General features: G+C 41.5%; 1 long non-coding RNA gene and 1 pseudogene across 1 annotated transcript in view; both read left to right on the forward strand.

Annotated features, from left to right (window-relative positions):
- LOC129526505 (uncharacterized) overlaps window positions 1-6,920 on the forward strand; it is a 33,902-nt gene extending 26,982 nt beyond the window's left edge. Inside the window, exons 2-3 of the long non-coding RNA XR_008671165.2 lie at window positions 5,807-5,901; window positions 6,847-6,920. This is a non-coding gene — a long non-coding RNA (uncharacterized lncRNA). The remainder of the gene's footprint in view (window positions 1-5,806; window positions 5,902-6,846) is intronic.
- Window positions 6,921-13,137: 6,217 nt separating this feature from the next.
- On the forward strand, window positions 13,138-16,413 carry LOC129526267 (protocadherin-8-like; annotated as a pseudogene).
- Window positions 16,414-25,083: the final 8,670 nt, after the last annotated feature.

The raw sequence follows: 25,083 nt of genomic DNA on the forward strand, positions 1-25,083 counted from the left end.
AAATATAGAAATGGTTCATAAGGACATGAAAAGATGGTCAACATCATTATCCATCAGGGAAATGAAAATTAAAACCATGGTGGGATATCACTTTACACATACCTGAATGTAATACATTTAAAAGACTGTAAATAGAAAATGCCAGTGAGGATGTGGAGCAGCTGGAAGCCTCACACACTGTTGGTGGAATGTAAAATCGCACACCATGATGGAAAATAGTTTGACAGTTATACAATTAAGCATACAATTAGTATATACTCCAGCAATTGCACTTGTAGGTATTTACCCCCCTGTCTTCAAGATAAAGAACATGTCCACAAAAACACTTGTACACAAATGTTCATAACTGCTTTATTCCTAAGAGCTAAAAACTGTAAACAATTTAAATGTCTACACAGGTGAATAATAAACATAAGTGGTATATTCATACAATAGAATGCTACTCAACAATAAAACAAACAACAAGCAAACAAAAATGGAATACATGGAACAACATGGATGCATTTCAGAAATACTATACAGAGTGAAAGAAGAAAGACACAAAAGAGAACATATTGTATGATTCCATTTATATGAAATTTAAAAACTGGTAGAAGTAACACAGTGATAGGATTCAGATCAGGAGTTGCTTGGAGTGGGACTGACTACTAAGTGGCACTAAAGGAACTTTCTGGGATGATGGAAGTGTTCTATCTGCATCTTAACCGTGGTGGCAACAGATACAGGTGTATACTCTTGCCAAAACTCACTGAGCTGTACACCTAAAATATATGCATTTTATTGTATGTAAAAGTTGGTTAAAAAATAAACACCCTTTATCAATAAAAATAACAAAACAACAGTAAGAAAAATAAAGCCTTCAGGAATGCCTCATTGAATGGTCCTCTTACTGAAGAAAAAAGGAATTATTTTTCATCTCCAATCAGTTATGAGGAATATGAAATATTGAATAAAAATATCATAAAATTTGAGGAGAACATGACTTTTAGCTCAAATACAACTATAATTAAACCTTTACACATTAACAAATTTAAACTTCACAAAGGCAGGAGAGAAAGGCATTAACTACCCCATCTTCATATTAAAGAAAAAGAGCCTCAGAGAGGTTTTAAATATCTTGTCTAGAGTCATAGTACGGTGGAAACTGGGATTCAAAACTCAGATATTTCGGCACTAAATCCAATAACATTTCCACTATACTATGCTGTTTCTCTTCCTATTTACCCCTTTGAAAATATTTTCAATAACCAAAACTAACAATGTCCTTTCTGTTGCTAGGCCTTAAATTGCATTTCCTTTGATGCTATTAGATAGAAAAAGGCTTTTTCAGTTGGCACTGAGTTTTTGTCTGAAATCTTCTCAATCACTAGCTTCCCGAAGATGTGGGGATCTTTATCTTCCTTGCAGAAAGTTTGGAATCTTTGAACAGTCAAATTAAATTAAATCTTATAACAGCATTTTCTCCCCCCAGCTTGCATTTCTAATGAGAGCAGAAATTAGTACAATATTTCCGGAGAGCCAGTTGGCAATATGTATCAAAACTCTTGGCATATTCTTGGGCTGAGCAATTCTCCTTCTGGGAATTTATCCCAAGGCAATTATTAGAGACGTGTGTATGGATGTGTGCACAAGGATGTAGCATTATTCACAATAGCAAAAAATTGAAAACAAGTTCAATGTCTGTGTCAGAGACTGTTGTTTTCCTTACATTCTCATCTCTTCTTCCTTAGCAATAAGAATCCTGGGTTGTAGTTGGGTACATTGTTGCCCAGTAATGCATTTCATACCTTGGCCCTCCTTTACATCTCATTTGTGGTCATTCACAATATTTTGTGTGACTTCTAAGAACTTGCCTTACAGGGAGGTTTTCTTTGACCTTTTTTCTTCCAGCCTACTGGATTGTGAATGTGATGGCTGGACTTGAAGCACACATGTTGGAACATGGGGCAACACTCTAAGGATGATGGAACAGCGAGACACAGGGACTCTGGGTCCTGACACTGTGGGAATCAACCATACAAGCCTGGAGTCTTATTTTACATGACGAAATTTAAACCTCATTCTAGTTTAAGCAACTGTATTTTAAATTTCCTGTCACAAATAGCCAAATCGAATCCCAACAAATGCAGTGTTCAACAGCAAAGGGAGAGTAAAATTGTGATATAGGCACAGGGTAGAATCCCAAGCAACTGCTCAAATGACATGAAAAAATTTGCTAAGAGGAAAAAAATAAGTGACATTCAAAAGAAGGATAAACAATATTTGCAAATATTTTTATTTTTAAGCAAATTTAATTGCAATTCACTAATTTTAAAGAAAAAGGCCATACTAACAGATAAATTTTAAAACATAGAAATTAAATATTGAGAAAGTTCTTGTCCCTGTTTGCACTTAAAAATATATGCTGTAGTTGTTATGTTGATGCATAAGTGGTTATAATTACTCTTAAGACTGTATGTGAGCCAGTTATTTAGTAGATGGGCGAATGTATATACTTTACAGCTCCTACTGCTCAAAAAGCAGAGGGACATTCTAAAGATGACATCTAGCGGTTGCTGTGGTAACCTTATAGACTACATGTTAGAAATCTTTTATGTCAGTTTCTAGAGTTGAAATTGGCATATTCTTAGCTTTAACATACAAGAACAAGGCAATAACTTGCAGTTATTAACCCTTACAGGCTGTATTTGTGATAACTGTTCAGCCTATAGAGAGCAGTGGAGTCACAGTGGAAGTGTTCAAGAGCAGCCCTACAATGATTAAAGGATCTAAAACCTGTGTTAGAATTTTCATGGCAACCTTAAAGAACTGTCACTGCAGCTAACAATGAAAGTTCATGTTTATTACAGAGCACTTACTATTCAACAGGCACAGTGCTAAACGCTTTATTAACACCATCTCATTTACATCTTACAGTAGTTCTAAAAAGTAGTATTATTGTTATTTTATAAGAGAGAACAAAACTGAGACTTAGAGAATTTAGGTGAGTTGTTCTAAGCCCTATCATTAGGACACGATTGTGCCAGGATTCAAACCCAAGTCATCCGTCCACACTCATAAGCACTGCTCTATCCAGTGTCCAGGTTGTTGCCATGAAACCCGGTCTGGGTCTATTATAAACATGCACCTTTAAGGGAAATTGTCTGTAGCAATGCTGGTTCATCCAGTCTAGCCTTAATCATCTACACTCATTAAACAACAACCACTTTGAGCATGACACTGTTGTAATTTCTCAAAGTATGATGCACCCTTGTTATGACATTAAAGTATAAAACTAAGCTTACAAGAATAATTGTGCCACATCATAATTTTATTTTGAAGCCTAGCTCTAAAGTAAGGCAGAATGGCTAACTGAGGTAAGCCTAATAATCATGGTAGGGGCGATGCTGCACAGCTGAGGCAGTGAGAGGATGCTTCCCTAGAGAGCTGACCTTGGAATAAGCTCTAAAGCCTAGCTCCTCAGAGAGCAGGTATGGAGGGGCAGCAATGGCATGCCTTGTTTGAAATGCAGCATCTTAGACCCTACCCTAGATGTACTGAATCAGAATTTGCATTTTAAGAAGATCCTCTTGAGATTTGCAGGCACACTGATGTTTGAAAAGCACTGCTTTAAAGAGCAGATAGCATTTCAGCAGCATATACAGAGGGAACAGCACTGTAGGTACAGGGAATAGCAACAGCAAAGGCACAGTGGTGGGAATGAATAAAGCCATTTGGGGGGAATATCATATCTGGTTGAGCTGTGGCACAAACTGGAATGAAAGATGGTGAGTAGTGGGAAGATAAGTAGGGCGGAATTTATGGAGAGCTTAAGAACTACATCTTGTTCTGGAGGTAATGGGAATACCAAAGTTTTTGGTCAGAAGGTGATGTAATTTTTTTGTTGACTAGACTTTTAAAATTTATAAAATACTTAAGCTTTGTGATACATTCAGAACATAACCTTTGGGTAAGACATGACTCCACATATTTCCTTTAGCCTTCATATCACCAAACAAATCTATTATTAATAGGTATTAATTTTATGGAGGTTATTAAAAGAGAATGAAGTGAATCCTGATGGCAAAAAGAACACTTCCGAATTCTACACCTATCATGCATTTACTGTTAGGGATTTGATGGTTAAACTGACCTACGGGATTTAAAAACCCACACAATCTTGTCCTTCATGAGTAGACAGAACAAGCAGACAATGTATATTGTCCCTCTGTATTTTGCATGGGTCAGGCTCTCCTTTGCTCTCTTGTTCTGAGAAGGGCTCCCAAATCCCCCCAGGCTCCTTTGATGAGGAATCTGTGAGAGACAGAAGCTATTTTGTAAAGCTGTCAGCTGTCCTGAATAAGGCAGCCAGGAATAAGAGAAACAGATAAGAGGTACATTCTCAGGCATGAGGGGGAGCCTTGTCTGCCTTGGATTAAAAGGAGAAGGAAAGAGGATTTCGGAGGGTGGGTGAGTCAACTGAATGGAATCTTCATCGGCAGGCTGACAGCCACGTTACAGACACAAAATGAGTCAACAAAGACACCCAATGATTGGTTGAGGAACAAAGACAAGGAAGGGATAAGTGCAGCTAGACACAGGATGCTTCATATCAGGAGCAGTTGCATTTCTCAGGGAGGGTGAGTTAGAGGGAAAAGGGGAAAGGTAAAAATCAAAATCTCTGTTCCTGTACCTTGGGCCTTGCTAACTAGGACATTCTTTGTTCCCACCAGTTGGTGACTTAACCAGTTCCCTTAAGGAAGCTCAAAGACTGATATAATTGCTGGGTCCTACAAGTCAGATGTTGGGAAGATTTGCATTGCCCTCAATCAGGACTGGGCATAGCTGCTCAAAATCTGACTGTATGTATGATATAGTTAACCTTCCCCAACAAATATAATGACAGATAAATGCAATTAATCTCATCTGGAAAAGGGAAACCCACACATGGTGGGGTGGGCTATGTCATTATCCATAGCCCAGGAGAATATCCTGTTGGCCAGAAGATGCAGGAACTCCTTACCCTGCCGGAGGTGTGTGTTCCTAGTGTGGCCTCCCCAGATTCTGGTCGCAAAAGTGGTCTTTCTTAGCTTTTGTCCTTTGTGACCACAACTAAGCTGGTCATTAAGGATGATATTTCAGGGGCTTTGCCAACATAACAGGCCATTTATAATTGGGGGTTCAGCTGTCACAATCCCTTGTTTGCCAGGTAAAAGTTTTGTGTTTATTTGCATTTGATTAACTCCACAATCAAAGCTGGAGATAATTCAAATTTACTCAGAGCCTAGCGATTTTCATCTTCGAGTATGGATCTTGACGATTTGTTCATGCCCTTAGCCCTCAGCTTAAATGACTTCTCCCTGAGCCTCTTCAGGGCCATTCAGAATTTCCTGGGGTGGAGGTCACAGCTAATATTCCCCTTTTGCCCCCAGGTTGCATCTCAGGGGATGGTTTTTGCTGAAGGTTGACTGCCATTTTTCTTCAATTAGATATGCCAGACTTAAGGAGAGTTTGGAAGAGACGTGGGGCTGAAGACTCTGTGAGGCTTCACTCTTATCTCCTTGATTATCTTTTCCTTTCATTTTCTTGCACTAACTTTACTTTGATGGAGAAAAGTTTGCATATTCTGTCCTTAAAAGTTGCCAGGTTGCTGACTTTCAGCTCTCCTGGTTTGTTGGCCTCAGTCAGAAAGGGTCTATTTTAGTGATATTATATTTTCTTCTCTTTCTGCTTTCTGAGGGACTATGTTCAGTAGAAGACTAAATTTTTCTTATAAATATATATGATCCCTTCCAATTCCTGACTCTTTGGTCTCTGGCTTTAACAGACACACAATCCGTGTCTCAAAATATGAGCAGCGGTTTACCAGCAGCTGTGCGATCACCTAAGAAGAATGTAGATCATCCTCTCAACTTAGTATTGGTAAGTCTCCACGAACCTCCTCCTAGATCCTCTCAGCTAATCACTCTTGTTAGGGTCTTTTACTTACAATTTCTTTCCCAATTTGGAATTTGTTTTGATTGTTTAGGGAGTCAGTGACAGAAATCCAACCACTAATTGGCTTAAACATTGGGGGAACTTATTTCACTTAAATGAAAAATTCATTTGGAGATCAGGTATGGTTGGATATAAAAGCCATCTCAGCTCTTCTTTGCAAAACACTGATTTTATTCTCAGGCAAGCATTCCCAACCTGGTAGTTTCACATCCCAGCCTTTATCTTCTAAACTCAGCAACTCCAGGGGAGAATAATATCTCTTTCATAGTCGTTGCAGCAATAATCCTGGAGGTGATCCCCAATGGCTAAGAAGGACCTGGGTTGGGACACATGTACCTATCTGGATAAGTCACTGCAGCTAGTTGGATGGAATGCTCTAGTTTGTCTAAGCCTGGGTCATGTGGCCATCCTAACAGCAAGGGTGGGGGTCTATCGTACCCTACTTGCATGATTAATTTGGTGAAGGGATGGATTCTTAAAAGAAGACTAGATGCTGAGCAGGTAAAAACAACAAATGTCTTTCATGTCCTGATAGGTCAGTTTTGAAATTGATCCAAGAAACCAGTTTTTATACACAAAGAAACTCTGCAGGTAAAAAAATTAAATATAGAAAAAATATAGAGATTCTAAAAAACCAATTTTATCACATGTGGCAGGACCAACTCTGAAATATTATTCAGCAAATTCCACTTATTGCTGAAGCCTCATATAATATACTAGTTCCACATGCTAAGCCTATGATCCTTTAGTCAGTCTTCTGGTTTCAAATTCAGATGATGTTATGTGGTAAGTATTTCACAGAAATCGTATGAAATGGTGGGAACTTCACCAGTATTCCACAAATACTAATGATCCCCTTTTATGCTATAGGCACTGAACTGGGGACTGGGATACAAATTTGATGAAGACATGGTTCATACCCTAGAAGGACTCAGAATGGGGGTAAGACATATACTTTAAATAAATAAATCACAGTGTATTGTGAAATGCCTATGACAAAGGACACAGTTGTCTTCTAAAGTCCCACAAATTGCTAGGCACTGGGCTTTTTTCTCCTCTCACATTTTCTTCCTTAAATTTCAAAGCAACTCCTCAAGGTAGGCATTATTCCCTGAAGACATTGAGGTTTGAAGAGATGAAGTCTTTTTGGTCAACCAGCTAGTGAGTAGAAGGAAGTTTTGGGAATTCTATTTGGAAGTACTTTATTTCTCAGTATTTGGGAATACTACAAAAGCATGACCATTCTTTTAGCCATCCACAAGTTTTGGGACCGTTTATTTTTTTCATCTCCATCTTGCAGAGCTTATCTGTCATGAAGTCCTACCAATTCTTCCTAAGTAATGTTTCTCAGGTCTCACCCTATACTTCTTGCTACTCATGGGTCAGGCTTTCAACATCCTGTACCTAGATGGCAGGGGCACTTTAAATGACCTTCTTTTTACTTTCAGTCTCTCTTTAATTCATTCTGCTACTAAGTGGGGTTTTGAGGTTGGCAAAAGTTGTACACCATACAATACTGCCTTGATCATTTATTTAATAAATATTTATCACAAGGCAGTCATTGTGCTGGATGCTGCTTTAAAGCTTCACATAAAGCACAATCATTTTTAAGGATTTCATCAATGTTTAGAAAGGCAATCATCCATATTATCCTAATAAAACACACATCAACAATCCTTTGCTCCACAAACCTCAATGGTTTCTGACTGCTGTCTTAAAAGTGTTGAAAATTTTTAGCTTAGCATCAAGGTCTTCGTCAGCTATGCCATCCATTCATACTTGTTCTGCATATTGTTCTTGACCCATGCACTGCAACCAACTGGCCTACTCAGTCCCTGTAGGGTCTGTGCCTGCCCTTCTCCACATCTTGTTCACGTCATTCCTAGGTTCTCTCCATTACTGGAAATTTTGGCTGATTGTGATCTTTTTCACTTTTTTTTGGAGATGAGTCTCCCTCTGTCAGGCTGGAGTGCAGTGACACGATCTCAGCTTACCGCAACCTCCAACTCCTGGGTTCAAGTGATTCTCCTGCCTCAGCCTCCTGAGTAGCTGGTACTACAGGTGGGCACCACCATGCCCAGCTAATTTTTGTATTTTTAGTGGAGACGGGGTTTCACCATGTTGCCCAGGCTGGTCTCGAATTCCTGGCCTCAAGTGATCTGCCTACCTCCCAAAATGCTGGGATTACAGGTGTGAGCCACCATGTGTGGCCTGAGGGTAAACTTATCTGTAAACTCTGAGATGGTTTCTCATTTGTACTTCCTATAACTTGGTCTGTGTCATTGGCACTTGTGACCTTCTCTAAACTATGGTGAGTTAATTTTTTTAATGTGTAAATATTTTCTTCTAACAAGGCTGTTTGCTTCATTGCATTACCAATATGTGATTAAACATCTGTTGATAAAGGGCTTGAAAGTGTTCTAATTGCTGGTGGACATGAGCTTTTGTGCAGAGTAGGAATAGAGGGACTCAGCTAAGAGGAAAAGAGATGAGGACAAAATAAGGCACAGATGAAAAATTGCTTCTCAGTCTTAATTTTTAATTTTTATTCTTTTTTAGAGACAGAGTCTCACTCTGTTGCCCAGGCTGGAGTGCAGTGGCATGATCATAGCTCTCTGCAGCCTTGAACTCCCGGGCTCAAGAGATTCTCCCCCTCAGCTTCTTGAGTAGCTAGGACTACAAGTGCACACCACCACACCTGGCTTTTTTATTTTTATTTTTATTTTTTGACTTTTTGTAGAGAGGGGGTCTTGCTATGTTGCCCAGGCTGGTTTTAAACTCCTGGCTTTAAGTAATCCTCCTGCCTTGGCCTCCGAAAGTGCTGGGATTACAGACATAAGCCACTGCACCTGGCCCCTCAGTCTTTAATTTTTATCCTTCATCTTGCTTTGATACATTCTCTGGTGAAGGAGAAAGCCTCTTGCCTGCAGAGTGGGAAGGACACAAAGCATGAACCAGTAACTGAAAGTCAAGTACCAAAGTCAATTTCACTAACTCACTTTGGATTAATGAGCCAAAATGGTAATTTTTTTTTTTTTTTGAGATAGAGTCTCACTCTGTTGCCCAGGCTGGAGTGCAGTGGTGTGATCTTGGCTCACTGCAACCTCTGCCTCCTGGGTTCAAGCGATTCTCCTGCCTCAGCCTCCTGAGTAGCTGGGATTACAGGTGTGTGCCTCCATGTCCAGCTAATTTTTGTATTTTTAGTAGAGACGGGGTTTCACCATGTTGGTCAAGCTGGTCTCGAACTCCTGACCTCGTGATCCACCTGCCCCAGCCTCCCAAAGTGCTGGGATTACAGGCATGAGCCACCGTGCCCAGCCAGTAAAATGTTTTTTTATTATTCATTGATTTAATTTCCTTCATGCAGAGATTTTAATAATACCAGTAGTTTAAGAAGCAATTTTATGTAGGATTTAAGATTCACAGTTTTGATAATATTTTTATTAACATAATGATCTTTACGGGAAACTTTTTTCTAAATGAAGACTACGTCATTTAAATCCTTATTTTATGTTGAGGGGAACTTGTGATTGGTGTTGATATTTTACAGAGGTTTTCTGTGATTTTCTCTGGGTTAAAGCACTTAAGTAGTGAATAAAATATCATTTGTTTCTATGCTACTCTTGTAGAGGGTGTTTTGGCTGACTTCAGGGCTGAATTATTTTCTCTGAAATCATTTTACAGGAAAAAGACCAGCAATTTGCTGATAACTTCTGTTATAAATAACTGCATAGTCAAGACCTAATAACAAATTGATTATACAATGGGGTAACAAGAATGTGAGATAATGATACTTGTTATGAAATAACTTAAAACAATTTCTCTCTGCTTTGGAGACTCATACTGCTGAAGATTGACTTCAGTTTTTTCAAGCAATGATTTAAAAAAAGAAAATTTTTAAAAAGCTGTTAGGTTGATTTGTTTTCTTTCAAACAGTCTTAATAGCTTCAATTTCTGGAACTTACTTCTTGAAGACAGTAACATTGCACTTGATAATATTTTGCTCATTCGTCTCCAGAATGTTTGTTCAGTTGAGAAATGAAAATGGGTCTCAGTATAGTACATACAGTGATTTGTTCTAAATGGCACTAAACTGTTTCTGGCCTAGGGAAGTATTAGTTCAGGGTCCTGTATAACTTGATGCTTACTCTGACACATGGATGCAATAATCCAGCCAAATTTGCAAATTAGAAACTTTCTTATGGCTTAATTTTTTCCCCAAACATATGTTGTTGGTTTTCTGTAATAGGAAAGGGGAAATATGCAAAGGCACAGACAGTATTCTGCATTAGGGTGCTAATATTTTCCCATGTTTTTGATGAAAGTTGCATTTCTTTACATACAGTGTGCTCTAGTGTGTGGATACATTGGTGTCATGTGTTCAATAACACAGAAAATCTTTTATTTAAATGATTGGAATATAAATCCTGTTTTTCAGATCTGATTTCTTGACATTTGCGGGGAACACTAGCATATCTGTTGCTTTTGTTTTAGGAACAAAAGTAAACTCTGTAGGGAGTTCACCAAAATCCTCACCCTTTAAAACCAAACTAAGAGGAACAAATTGTTGCTTCATTCACATTTTGGTCTTCCTGTGGTATGGTATCCCCCTTCAGTCTATTGTTTGTTTTGCTTTATCTTTGACTCCAACAGAGATCAAAACACATTTTTTTTGAACTATAGTTTGGCAATATGCTGGCAAATGGGAAAACACATAACATAAAGCAAATTTTTTTCCACAATGCTTTTAATATTGAGACAGATTTTTATCTAACAGAGCCAACAGAATGTAACATGAGTGTACCAGCAGCCCAGAGCTGTAAACACAGCTTCCTGATGACATATCCCTAGGGGGACAGATCATACAGTTTCTGTATTATTCAGCTTGTTATTCTACTGGCACAGAACTGATTTTTGCTTCAGAAAAATGTTTCTTTTCTGAAACTCCAGCTGTCTCTCATTCATAAAGCGGTGTTTTAATAAGGTGGTTGTTTAGTATGAAACAATGATAGCGCTAATAATGAATCACTAACAATATGGCACACTTCTTATCATGGATGGTCTACTTTATGCCAAACAGCTGGAGGAAACGTGGGGGAAAATGCAATCAAGCATTTAAATATCATAGCTGGATGTTTCCAAACATAAGTATCCAGATGCTTAGTTTTGTGGAGGTAATATGTTTGATTGCTTGCTTTTTAAAATATTTTATCTGGATCTTTTGATGTTCTGTAGGTGGAGTCACGGACTGTTCTTCATTTTCAGTATGCTGAATGATTTTTCTGATCATGGATAATCAGAAAAACAGTAATGCTGAAGACTAGCTGAGAGTAGGCCTGGCAGGAACTGTGTGAGCTAAAGGAGAAGAGGAAGACATGAGACTTGGACTGTGGTTAAATGGGTCCCTCTCCTGGCTAATACATATGGAAGCAGGCACGTTTTAAAGACATCAGCTAAAGCAGATTCAGTTTTCAGTTAAGGGACATATAGCAATTATGATGTTCGGTGGAAGAACCAGATTCTCTTGTCTTCCCTGAGACCCAGAGGCTGAATAACCAGGAACTTCCAGAGATACTCGGTTCTCAGAAAGAAAGAAAGCTGTCCAACATGCCATTGAGGATACTGGCTTAAAAGAAGTCTGTTCTTACCAGGCTGAAGTAGAGCTCTTCTCTTCCTCAGACAGATGCCTCATTAGGCAAAATTAAAAATCTAGGAAAATAGAGTACTTTTTCTTTTTAGGATCTCAGAGTACCCCGCTCAAATGAACTCATGCTTCCCAGTATACTTCCCCAATACCAGTCACCGGTACTTATAATTAGAGTCATTGCCAAATGCTTCACTAAATGAAAACCCCTGAAAATTAATTATCTCATCAAAGATGGCTCATTTTCAGAACAGGATTCATATGTCCTGGCACTGAAATAAATGCAAACTGCCTCCTCAGAATGAAAGGAAAAAAAGTCATTTACTGACATGTCCCTGCAGGAATCAATAACATTACAGATCATAGAGGAGACAAGAATAGCATGGGCATATTAATAACTCCGCCTACTCACTGATTTGAGATGACTAGTTAAATAACATTCTGCACTGATGAGGACTCCATGGCACGAGGAACAATGTCATCATTAACATGTGAGACTGTTTAGCATTTTGAACACTTCACACATAAAGATAACTTAACACAGGACTATTTATTGGGCTTTAGACAGATGGTTTAATGTTTTTTTAGCCTTCAGCCTATCAGACCACCCGTGGTTTCCTTCAGCCAAGGGCTTTTAAAAAATAATTGGTCTACAGCAATTTTCTAACAAGACTGACTGCAATATATTTCTCTGAATCTTTTTCTTACCCTTAACTATCCCTTACAGTGGTTTGTGGTTGACAGACTTCTCTGTCTGATACTGGTTCCTCACATATAAGTAATTACTGACATAAAAGGAGATGAAGGGGCTGAAATTTCATCATTAATGGTTTCTTTTCTATAGAAAAAAACTATTTAGAAATGATTATTTTGGAAAACAGTTCTTCCCTAATTAGACATTGCCTGACACCCTAGAAGATGTTTCCCAAAAATCTTTCAATATAGGAAATGACAACCCAACATAGGTGGGTAACTGTAGGTGGCAGAGGATGCATTGCACTAAGCCTGTATACGTTCATCTTAAAATGGTAAAGAGGGTCAAATGTGCCTCTGTGTGGGGAATATGTGAGTCTGCTTAGGAAGGAATAAAGTGGCTGTGGATTCCTGCTCTTATTGTCGAAGCGAGGCCAGTACAATGGAAAAGCAAGCAGGATGTGTTTTTATAGTGCAGAGATCTTAATAACCACCTGCACCACCCTGGCCACTGGTCAGCTCTTCAGGCCCTTCTGTGGGTCCTTTAGTGAAACAGCATGGCCCAGAGGCCCAGAGACTGTGGACTGGCCCAAATGGATGATTATTTGCATATTCTTCTGTATGTAGCTCCCCCGGTAGGGTTCTGAAGAGGCATGCTTAGGCTTGGGGCAGAGAAAAGCAAGTATATAGCAGAGAGGACTTAGTGATGGGATGTTCTAAGGGGAGAAGTGTCTTCTGACTGAGCACTCGGCACTCGGGAGGGCTTGAGAAGCCTGAAAGTCTTAGTGCAGAGCTTGCGATTGGCTTTTCTCTTTGAGGAATAAATGTCTCGCTGGAGGCTCAGATTTCCTGCTGACACTTCATGCAGGGTTGGATTGGAGTCCTTGCTGATTCTGTGGCTGCTGCTAGTGTCAGGATTTTGTACCGATACTGTCAATTTCCTCACCTGTGAGGAAGACACCCCTCGCACCAGCATCGGTGTTTTGTCTGATCACGTCCAGTTTAATTCGCAGCGCGAGGTGCCAAGTCAGTTTCAGCTGATGAAACAATTCAACAGCTCTCTGCTCCGGGTGCGCGAGGGCTACGGGCAGCTGACCGTCGGGGACACCGGCCTGGACTGCGAGGCGCTGTGCGGCCAGGCCCCGCAGTGCGTGCTGGTCTTCGACGTGGTCAGCTTCTCGCAGGAACAGTTCCTGCTGGTGCACGTGGAGGTGGAGGTGAGGAACGTCAACGACCACTCGCCGCGCTTCTCCCGGGCCCAGATCCCGGTGGAGATGTTCGAGGGTGCGGCCGTGTGCACGCACCCTGGAGGTGCCGGTGGACTAGGACGTGGGCGCCAATGGGCTGCAGAGCGTGCTCCTGGCCCAACCGCACAGCCCCTTTTCGCGTGGAGCTGCAGAAGCGCGCGGACGGCGCTCAGTGTACGGACCTGGTGCTGCTGCAGGAGCTGGACCGCGAGAGCCAGGCCGCCGACAGCCTGGAGCTGGTGGCCCTGGACGGTGGCCGCCCGCTGCGCTCCGCCACGGCAGTCTTCAGCGTGTGTGTCCTGGACGCCAATGACCACAGCCCGGCCTTCCCGCAGGGCAAGGTGGCCGAAGTGGAGCTGGCGGAGGCGCGCCTGTGGGCTCCCTGCTTCTTGACCTGGACGCAGCCGACCCCGACGAGGGCCCTAACGGCGACGTGGTGTTCGCTTTTGGCGCCCGCACCCAGAGGGAGGCACGCCGCCTCTTTCAGCTCGACCCGCGGTCGGGCCGCCTCACTCTGGCCGGGCCCGTGGATTACCAGAGTCAGGACACCTACGAGCTGCACGTGCGGGCGCAGGACCGCGCTGCCGCCTGCAAGGTCATCCTGCGCATCCGCGACGTCCATGACAACGCGCCCGACATCGCCATCACCCCGCTGGCCGCCCCAGGCGCGCCGGCTGCCTCGCCCTTCGCCGCTGCCGCCGCTGCCGCCGCCGCCGCTGCCCTCGGGGGAGCGGACGCTAGCTAGTCGGCGGGAGCCGGGACGCCCGAGGCTGGCGCCGCCACGCTGGTGCCGGAGTGGGCGGCGCGCGAGAGCCTGGTGGCTCTGGTCAGCACCTCGGACAGGGACTCGGGCGCCAACCGGCAGATGCGCTGCGCCCTCTACTGGCAGGTGCACTTCCGGCTGCAGCGGGCCTACGCGGGCAGCTGCCTGGTGGTGACCGCGGCGTCGTTGGACCGCGAGCCCATCGCCGGGTACAACCTGACGCTGGTGACCGCGGACCGCGGCGCGCCCCCGCTGTGCACCAGGAGGCCCTACACGGTGCGCGTGGGCTACGAGAAAGACAATGCGCCGCTCTTCACGCGGCCGGTCTATGAGGTGTCTGTGAGTGAGAACACCCCGCCCAGCGCCTACCTGGGCACGGTGGCCGCCCGGGACCCGGACCTGGGCCGCAACGGCCAGGTCACCTACCGGCTGCTGGAGGCCGAGGTGGGCCGCGCCGGGGGCGCTGTGTCCACTTAGGTCTCGGTGGACCCAACCACCAGGAGCTGCGCGCTCGACGGCACTTTGACTGCGAGGAGCTGGCGGAGATGCAGCTGCGGTTGGAGGCGCTAGACGGCTGCTCTCAGCCGCTGTGGGGCCTGGCCATAGTGTGGCTGCAGGTGGAGGACCAGAACTACCACGCGCCCCGCCTGGTGGCCCCACTGCTCCTCCATGGCTCAGCCCAGCTGCCTCTGCTCTGGGATGCGCCACTGGGCTACCTGCTGACCCGTCTGCAGGCAAAAGACGAGGACTAGGGCGCCGACGCCGAGCCGACTTACTTAGTCCTCGGCAGCGACGGCGGCCCCGGGGTGCTGGCGCTGCACCCGGCTTCGGGTGAGCTGTCTCTGCAGCGCCGCCTGTCCCCGCAGCCCGCCGGCCCGCTGACGGCGGTCATCGCGGTGCGGGACTGAGGCCGGCCCACTCTAAGTGCACAGCCACACTGCTTCTCGTGCCCGCGGGCCGGGCGCCACCTGGCGCAGAAGTGGTGCTGATGCCGCCGCCGCAAGAGAGAGGAGAGCCACGCATCAGGCAGCGAATGGGAGGGCAGCTTGAACCCTCCCTGTTCTGGTGGGTGTTTTGGCCAGCGGCTGCGTCCTTCTGCTAGTGGCCATCATCACTGTGACTTGTTCTTGCCAAGGCAAGGCTAGGACGCTGGTGAAGAAGATCCGTGAGCACTCCCCAAGCAGATTTCAGGCAACGAGTGACCACGCTGGTCCACGTGTCAGAGCCATAGGGGCTGACTCTGGGGGCTTCCGCTCCAGGTTCTTTATAGACACACGGCCAGTTTCCATTTCCACAGGGGCCCAGGCGGTCGAGTCTGTGGAGGATTCCTAGTCTGAGGTCAGTGAGGTGTCTTGGAGCTCCTCTTGTCGGGAGAGGAGCAGGACTGCGTGGGCCCAGGTAGGGCACCCCTGCCGTTCTTAGTGTCCTCATTCTCTTGGAGTAGTTTTTCATGCTAGGAGCCTTATGAAAATTCAGTGCTTGATTTGGGACTTCAAATGGCTGATATTTCTGGGCATGTTTTTTTTTTTTTTTGGAAAGGAAAAATTATCCACAGGCAAGGTTAGGGGGAGACTTGATAATCACATGTTCATTCATGTAGGCCCATGTCTGTTTCTGCTGTTTTTGCCTATGATAACTTCCTTTGGGTACAGTTTGGATACAGTCGACCCTCAGGTTAATGCTGTGTTTCTGAAGCACTCCGGATGAGGAATGCGGCGCCTGCTCTGTCAGGTTTGATATTAGACGGTGAAATATTATTAACTGCTGCTCTCACCCCTTTTTAAAAATAGGGTTCAATCTCAGTTCCTTTTCATTCCTCATCCCCTTATGGAGAAAATAAATCTGCGGCAAGTTTAAGGTAATTTCAGAATATTTGTTGTTATCTCTAAGCAATGTGTTTGACATTTTATACATTTTTATGGATACCAAAGTAATTCTTTCCTTTTCACTTTCAGTATACATTCAAATCTAGATGAATTCAGTATGAAGGACAGTGGAAAAGGAGACGGTGAATTGAATGACAGCCATTTGGATATCAGCAGAGAGGGTTTCAAGAAAGCATCCTTTCAAACGATTGCAAAACAAGGGGGTAAGTTCAAACCTGTGGCTTTGAAGCTCTTTCTCTCAAAGCATCATAAGACTCATTCCTGACTTAATTACACTACTAAATAAGTGGCCCCAACTATATATTCATAGAGGGAGTGTCTCGGTCATTTCAGGCTGCTTTAATAAGATACCATAGACTGGGTGGTTTAAACAACAAACATCTGTTTCTCATAATAGATAATGAATTTTATATAGGCTAAGATTCCATTTGCTGGAAACATATGAGTATGTGATTTTGCTTGGCTTTGCTTTGTTTACAGAATGCTGCACCAACACAACCTCATTCTATCCAGTCCATCTGCTGTGTCATTTGGGGGTGTGCTTAAGTCCCAATTCTCTGTAATGGTGTCTGGTAATGGAGCTCCTGTGGTGAAGACATAATCAGTTATGAGGTATTTTGTGTTAGTCTCCATGAAAATGGGCACTAGATCTTTAATCTCTAAGAGAAAATATCTTACTTAAAGAGGAGTCCTAATGGTATGTCCTACTGACTCAAATGCCTCTTCACCATAACAAGTGTTTTTGCACAATCTATGTTCAGTTCCTTTGACTTTTTTTTTTTTTTTTTTTTAATGAGGGGCTTCCAGAAGCATCCACCTCCTGGTTACCTTCCTCTGAATATTCTCTAGTGTTCAACATATTTCCTAAAATGAGGAACATGAAGTTGTATACAGTGATTTGGTACCAGCCTCTCTTCTGAGGTCCAAATTCGTTTACACAACTGCCTACTCAACATCTCCATTTGGATTCTGAATGGACACGCTATACGTTCAAAACTAAACTCTTGGTTTCTATTCTCCAAACCTGTTTTTCCTGTAGTGTCGATATCTCAGTAAAAATGACACATCTATTCACTTAGTTGCTTGCTCTGGCTTAAATCCTTGGTGTTATTCTTGATTTATTTCTTCCTACACACAACTTTCAATCCATCCGCAAATTCTGTGGAATTTTCTTTCAAAATATGTTCTCAATCAATTCACTTCTCACCACATTCATTGCTACCACTCTACCCCAGGCACTGTCATCACTTGCCCGGCAATGGCACTAGCCTCAAACTTGGCTCCTCTGCTTCTACTCTTGCCCTCTTGCAGACCATTCTGCATATGAGAACTAGACTGGTCTCTTACTTCATAAATCAGGTCACATTACTCAACTCTCCAAATACTTGTCACTTAAATAAAATCCCAAATCCTTATCATGATGTCTTAATTACTATTGCTGTGTAACAGGCCAGGCTAAAATGTAGTGGCATAAAACAACCATTTTTTTATGCTCGTGGATTCTGTGGTCAATTTAGACAAGGTATAGCAGGGATGGCTTATCTTTGCTTCAAAGTATCTGGGGCCTTAGCTGGGATGATATGATGGCTGGAGGCTGCAACCGTCTGAAAACTTCTTTAGTTATATGCCAGGTTTGTGGGCTGGGATGAGCCAAAGTTTAGGAGAGCTGACTTGGTGGAGTGGGAAAAAGGGAGGCTTCATGTTCTCTTTACACGTGGCTTGACTTCTCACAGCGTGGCAGCCTCTGCAAAGTCACATGGCAGCTCGGGCTGCAAACATGAATGATTCATCCAACAGGACAGAAGTCACATCTTCTTTTATGACCCAGCTTCTGAAATTACATGATCATTTCCATCATATTCTATAGTCCAAGCTGTCTTAAGCCCACCCAGATTCAAGTGGCGGGGACAAAGACCCTGTGCCTACCCTAGAAAATTTTCAAAGAGTTTTGAGGTTCATGTTTGTAAATCAGCCACACATGACTCACAAAGTCCTGCGTTATCTTGCCCTTGGCTCTTTCTTCTACCTGATTTCTTATCCCTCTTCTCCAGGATGTTTTAGATCATCTTATTGGCCTTCTTGTGTTTTTTGAATACACAAAGCATCTCTCCATCTCAGACCTCAGGGTCTTGCTGTTCCCTCACCTGGTAAACTTTCTCTAGATACCCGTATTGCTTCCCACCTTCATTTAGGCCTTTGTTCATATGTCCATCTAATCAAAAGAGGTCTTCCAAACCTCAGATTGCCCCTCCTCCCTGTCACTCTCCATCTTCTTTACTCTGCTTTATTTTCTTTCCTGGCATTTATCACTCCCTGGCATTATTTGTATATTTATTTGCTTATTATTTGTCTCTTGTTCCGTGTTGAATGGCCACCATCAGATATATACCGAAACAAAAAAACAGAGCTAAACAAAAATCAGCAAATTTACTGGGTGGATAAATGAAAGGTGTGGTCTAACCAGCACATACATTGAAACTTGTATGACTAGTTCTTATGATCATATTGCACTTTAGATTAGGGTAAAATTGTATTGGTATTTTTTGGAAGTTCCATTGTACTCCCTAACTTTCTGAAAAATTTTAGTGTCATCTTAAAACTTGAAGATTCTATAGTGAATTTATGTTTCTGGGTCATTTAGCGTTAAATGAGCCTTTTCGAAAGAATCAAAGGACCAGAACTCCTACTGTTTATATTTTCTATTTAGGAAATTACCAGCTTATTCTTGTCTTAACTTAGTTTCTTCTTCCTAATAATAAGCATGATAACTCAAAGTGCTCCTATGGCAAACGATAATGTGATCAAGGCAATGCATTCAACCTGAGAGAATATTTTTTTCTTAGTTATAATAGTCACAACGTTGCTTCTTACCTGTATTCAACAAAAACCTTTTATTTGTTTAATAACATTTACAGAGGACTTCTTATGTACCAGAAACTGTTCTAGGTACCTTATAAATATTAAACTCACTTGAGTCATGCAACAATGCTATTAGGCAGGTACTATCATTTGACCCCATTTCACACATGGGAAACTCAGGCACAGAGCTGTTCGAGTAATTTGGTTGAGGCCGCTCAGCTGTGAGGGGCAGAGCTTGGTCTCCAACCTGGGAAGTCTGGTTCTAGAGTTCATGCTTTTAGTGTTCTGCTGTAGCATATTTTTCTGCAGGTTCTTAAACACTTATTTTATGAGTCTTTTAAAGATTTAGGGCCAGTTTACATTCCTGAGGATGTTTCTGTCTTTGAGTTTGAATGAGATGCTCTGATTTATGGTTTGGTTTATCCTCCAACTCTCTGCTGCAGTTTCTTATAAAACTTTTAGTGGGATTATTGAAAGGATGACACATAGGTAATGGCAAGATAATTGAATTACATGTTGATAGCGAGGAGATAAGAAGTTTAATGAAAATATTTTAATTTTTTTGCATCTTTTAATAGTTAACACAGAGCATGAATGAATGAATAAATAAATATGCTACCAGCCCTTAGAAACTTCATTTTAGATTGTAATTTCACCCATTCCTCCCACCAAACCTGTATTAAAGATTCCAGCAAATAGTTTAATTGACTTGCTTGAATTTTATTTCCACTTCATTTCCTCAGTACACCAGCAGGTGGAGGTGCAAGTCACTGGCAGAAAATCCAGAGGAAGAAAAAAGCAAACAGCTAGAAAACCAGCCCTGGAACAACTGAATATTGTTTACATTTTAAAGTATATTTCTATGTAGCATTCAATTTTAAACTATTCTCTTTTTTCCAAGTTTTTTTTTCAGATTATTCAGGATGAAAAACATTCAGGGATCCTGAAAAATTAAACCAGGAATCTCAAACCAGCAAAAATTGTTCATCACGTCATGAAAATAGCTACAGGGTTGAACTTTCTTCAAGTACCCTTTACCCTCACATTTCCCAGATGAAAAATACAAATTTCCAACCAGAACACTCAGAACTCAATTGATGTTCTTTTCAGGTCTGTGCCTCCCAAGTGAAGGGCTGCCAAGTGTCTATGACAGAGTTCAGAACTGCAGACCAGCAATGCCACTTCCCCATTCTTGGACAGAATGATGAATTAAATCATCCTTCAGTGGATGGATCACCTTCACATACTTCAGAAAATGCCACTTCATTCTAAAAAGCTGCAATTCACATAGATGGTCATTTCTGTCAAGTGTTTACAAGCCAGGTTACATGCATGAGCCTTCTTGTTTTGATATACATTTTCTTAAATTAAGTTGACAATCCGTGACACAGCACAGGATGATTTTATAGAATCTAGGATATTTTACCAAAAAGTCTTAAAAGTGGTCTTTATTGCCATGAATATAATAAATGATCATGAATTTTATATTCTAGTACCTTTTATGAATATAAATATTCAGTGTAGCTACTCATTTACATTTGAATGTGTATGTGATTCTACTGCGAATGCAATTCAACTTCAGAATAACTTTAAGTTGAATTAAGAACCTGGACCCGGACCTTAATCATGAGGCCCAGTGAGGAGGAAGAGGAAGCTGTGGGCAGGCAGTATTTGAGTGGGGGTTACTCAAATTGTCTCTCTAGCCTGGCTTCTGAGAGAGTTGCTGAGTGTTTCATGGGTATAACAGTGGCAGATTATGGCAGTGGGTGAAAATCAAATGGCAGTGGCTGATGATGTGTTTCTGGGCACTTATCCCATTCACAGCATCAGCTCAATCAGAGGCTGCGGCTACAGGGAGGAGCATGGTGAGAGAGAGCGAGAGAGAGAGCGAGAGAGAGAGAGCAAGAGAGAGTGAGTGTCTTATGGCCTCAGCCATCTGGGCTAGAGTTCCTAGCAGAACTCCTTCCTAGCTATGAACAGGATGCTAGGAGAAAACTGAGGCATAAAAGCAAGGATTAAAGGAAGAGTTGGGCCCCAAATGTAGTGACTTAAAAGCTACTTGAGCAGCTGGGCTTCATCTGGGTCCAACCAGATCCAGGGGCAGCAAGGCTGGGTGATGAGATGGAAGCATCTGATTGTGTCTTGTTTTCTGCAAGATTGGCTCGGACTGTGGGAAGAATTGAGTCAGCAAACTGCAGGATGTTTTGTGTCTCCAACTAGAAGAGCCTGGGGGTCATTAAGATTTGATGGGCAGGAACTGTGCTGCCCAATACTATAACCACTAGCCACATGTGGCTGTTTAAGTTTACATGAATTACAACTGAATACAATGAAAAATGCTTCAGTCTCAGACAGAGTCACTATAAAATGTTTCCATCATCACAGAACGTTCTGCTGGACGGCATTGGTCTGGAAGAAGGGATGAGCCGGAGGTCTACCTTCACAGGCTGGGAATTGAAGGTAGCCAATGACCCACTGTCCTTGCTCAGCACATATATGGGGAAATGTGTGTTTTTGTCTGTTTTCCACCCTTCCAAATGTGGAGAACTAACTAGCTCACGACAGTTAGCCTTTTAATGGTTCATGTATTTTAAAATGAATTGACACATTATTCATTATATAATCTTTGAAAAAATGTCTAAAGGCAAGAATTCTCAATGGTAGAAGGTTTTCTGTAGGCTGGAGAATTTCTAAAGGCTCCTCTGCTATAGCGCCTTAAATTTATAGTCCTCATATTCAGTCCAATAACTTCAGAGATTTTGTAGCAATAGTCATGATAAAACCTACTGCTCTTACTCCTAAACTCTCCCAAAAATAATTCAGCAGTTTTTAAAACCAGTAATTTATTCCTTAGCCACGCTCAGGCAAGAAGCTAGGAAGAACTTCAATCCTTTGGCCACTGGTCTGCCACAGAAAATTACTGCTGTTGGAAATTAGTTTCTGAGTCCCATGTTATCTTCAGAGAGTCAGTGTGTCCTCTGAAGTGTGAGCTTTCCAGATCGGGTGGTCTAGGCCCCAGAGAGACTGTGGCAAATGTGAATGTTCCTTGCTTTATCTGCTACATATCTTACAAGTAAAATGGACACCTGTCTTTTGGGTTACATCTAATAATATTTGAAAATTTTAGAGTAATTTTTTGTGTAAGTGCATTCTGTGGGAAACATTTTTTAAAAGCTGAGAATCTAAAACTTTTCCTCAAATTTACAAACGTAGAATTAGATATTTTTACTTTTCTTAAAATGAGGCTCTCATGTGTTTGTGATATTAGCTTCTACCTTAATTATGATTCCTAAAGCAATTTATAATTCCTGAATCTTGTCTGTTTATGATTGCATTCCTAAGAATAATAATAGGCAATCTTTATCAAGCACTATATGCAAGGTTCTGTGCTAAATGCTTTACATGAATTATTGTTTTTACACCTTGTAACAATCCTAGGAGGTAATTATATTACTACCTCAATTTTATAGATGAGGAAATGAGTTTAAAGAGGGTAATATGCTTGAGGTTACACAGTAAGCAAATGAGCTTAGAGTTTAAAAAATTATGGTATAGGCTGGGTGCAGTGGTTCACGCCTGTAATCCTATCATTTTGGGAGGCCAAGCAGGTGGGTCTCTTGAGCCCAGGAGTTCAAGACCAGCCTGGGCAACATGGTGAAACCCCATCTCTACAAAAAATATAAAAATTAGCCATGCATGGCGGTATGTGCCTGTAGTTCCAGCTTCTCAGGAGGCTGAGGTGGGAGAATCACTTGAGCCTGGGGAGGTTGAAGCTGCAGTGACCTGTGATCACACCACTGTACTCCAGCCTGGGTAACAGAGGGAGACCCTGTCTCAGAAAAAAAAAAATTACTGTATAACGCTAAAGTGCATGAGTTTCGAGTTTACAGCCAGATGAAGTTTTATATATATTCACTCTTGTAAGCACCACCTAGATCAAGGTTTGGAATATTTCCAGATCCCTAGACGGCTCCCACATATACCTTCCTGGGCAATACCTCTTCCAGAAGTAACTACTATTTAGAATGTAAGAATTATAGCCATTACAGAAAACAGTATGGACGTTCCTTAAAAAATTAAAATTAGAACTACCATATGATCCAGCAACCCCACTTCTAGGTGTAAACCCAAATGAAACAAAACCAAAACCACTATTTTGAAAAGGTATCTACACCCCCATGTTCATTGCAACATTATGTATAATAGCCAAGATACAGAATCAACCTAAGTGTCTATAGATGGATAAATAGATAAAAATGGCAGTATCTATATCTATATATCTATATATATGCAGTATATATATACACACACACATACATACATATGTATGTATAGTGGGGTGTTATTCAGCCTTAAAGAAGAAAATATTAACCATTTGCGACAATATGGATGAAAGTGGAAGACACCATGCTAAGTAAAATAAACCAGTCACAGAAAAATACTGCACAATCTCACTTATGTGTGCAATCTAAAAAAGTCAAATTCATAGAAGAGTGGAATGGTGGTGTGCTAGGTGAGTGGGAGGGGAAACTGAGAGATGTTGGTCAAAGGGTACAAAGTTTCAGTGAGGATACATAAATTCTAGAGACTTAATGTTCAGCATAGTGACTATAGTTAATATTGCTGTATTTGATTCTTGAGATTTGCTAAGAGAATGTATCTTAAATGTTCTCACCACATGTGGAAAAAACAACTATCTGATTTTTAGCTTGAATATAGTAATCAGTTCACTATGTATATGTATATGAGAACATCATGATGTGCAGCTTAAATACATAAAATTTCAATTAAGAAATTTAAAAGAGGTAATTATTATTCAAATCTTTTTCACTATCTATTATTTTTTGCTGTATTTAAACTTCACATAAATTATACAATTTATACTTTTGGGGCCTGGTTCAAAATTATGTCTATGTACTTCATCCATGCTGTGTATATCATAGTCTGTGCATTCTCACTGCTGTATAGTACTCCATTGTATGCATTTACCACAATTTATCCATTGTATAGTTGGTGGAGATTAGGGCAATTTTCAGTTTTTGACTTTTGTGAATAATGAATTAATTTACACATTTTTTTGGTAGACATATACACTTATTTCTGTTGGCCATATACCCAGGAGTAGAATTGTTGTGTCAAAGAGTGATGTATCTAGGGTTTGAACCTTGAATTTTTTTTTTTTTTTGAGACTAGGTTTCACTCTGTTGCCCAGGCTGATTTTGAACTGCTAGGCTCCAGCAGTCCTCCTGTCTCATCCTCCCTAGTAGCTGGGATTACAGGTGTGCACCCCTGCACCCAGCTTGAACCTTGAGTTTTCTGACTCCACTATTATCCATTATGTAACACTCATTACATCAATAGTAGCTAATAAAGACTGAGAGCTCTCCATGAGGTCTTTAAGCTTTCATTTTCTAAGTAGGATATTGATTCAGTAGAGAACTTTCTATAAGCTTAACTAATAACAGCAGGGGGAAGTCTTCTATTTGTTCAACAAATAAGAGAGGCTTTTACATTATTATTAAATAGCTGATGTATTACAATGTATGTGGAACACTTAGTAGCTTCTCTTTGAAAAGAGCACGATAATATCCATCTTGACAGACTTGCTTTACTCATTGAAATGTATACAGTAAGAGTAGAGTTAGCAATTGATCATTCATTTACTTGTATACTGTAATTAGCCAAGGAAGAAACAAATCAATTTAAAACCAATTTCCATAGTCTACACATGCACAGGAATTGATTGCAGACTTGAATTTGCTGAATAAAAAGTGAAGCTGGCTAATCTCAATTTGTATTTCGTCGAGTGAATGTCAGCTATTGATTTCTGTAACTTACTACTGGTGAGGCAATCTGTCTGTCATTCTTTAAAGGTAGCACAGCACGATCGCTATGCCGTTTAATTAGGTGTGGTCTAGTCATTTCACTGTTTGAGGAAGATGAAATATTTAGCTGTAGTGGAAGGAAAAACCTCAGCCAGATGCCTGCTCTATCACCCTCTTTCAGACTGGTACT

Source organism: Gorilla gorilla, chromosome 14 (assembly GCF_029281585.2).
Source record: "Gorilla gorilla gorilla isolate KB3781 chromosome 14, NHGRI_mGorGor1-v2.1_pri, whole genome shotgun sequence".
Taxonomy (NCBI): domain Eukaryota; kingdom Metazoa; phylum Chordata; class Mammalia; order Primates; family Hominidae; genus Gorilla; species Gorilla gorilla.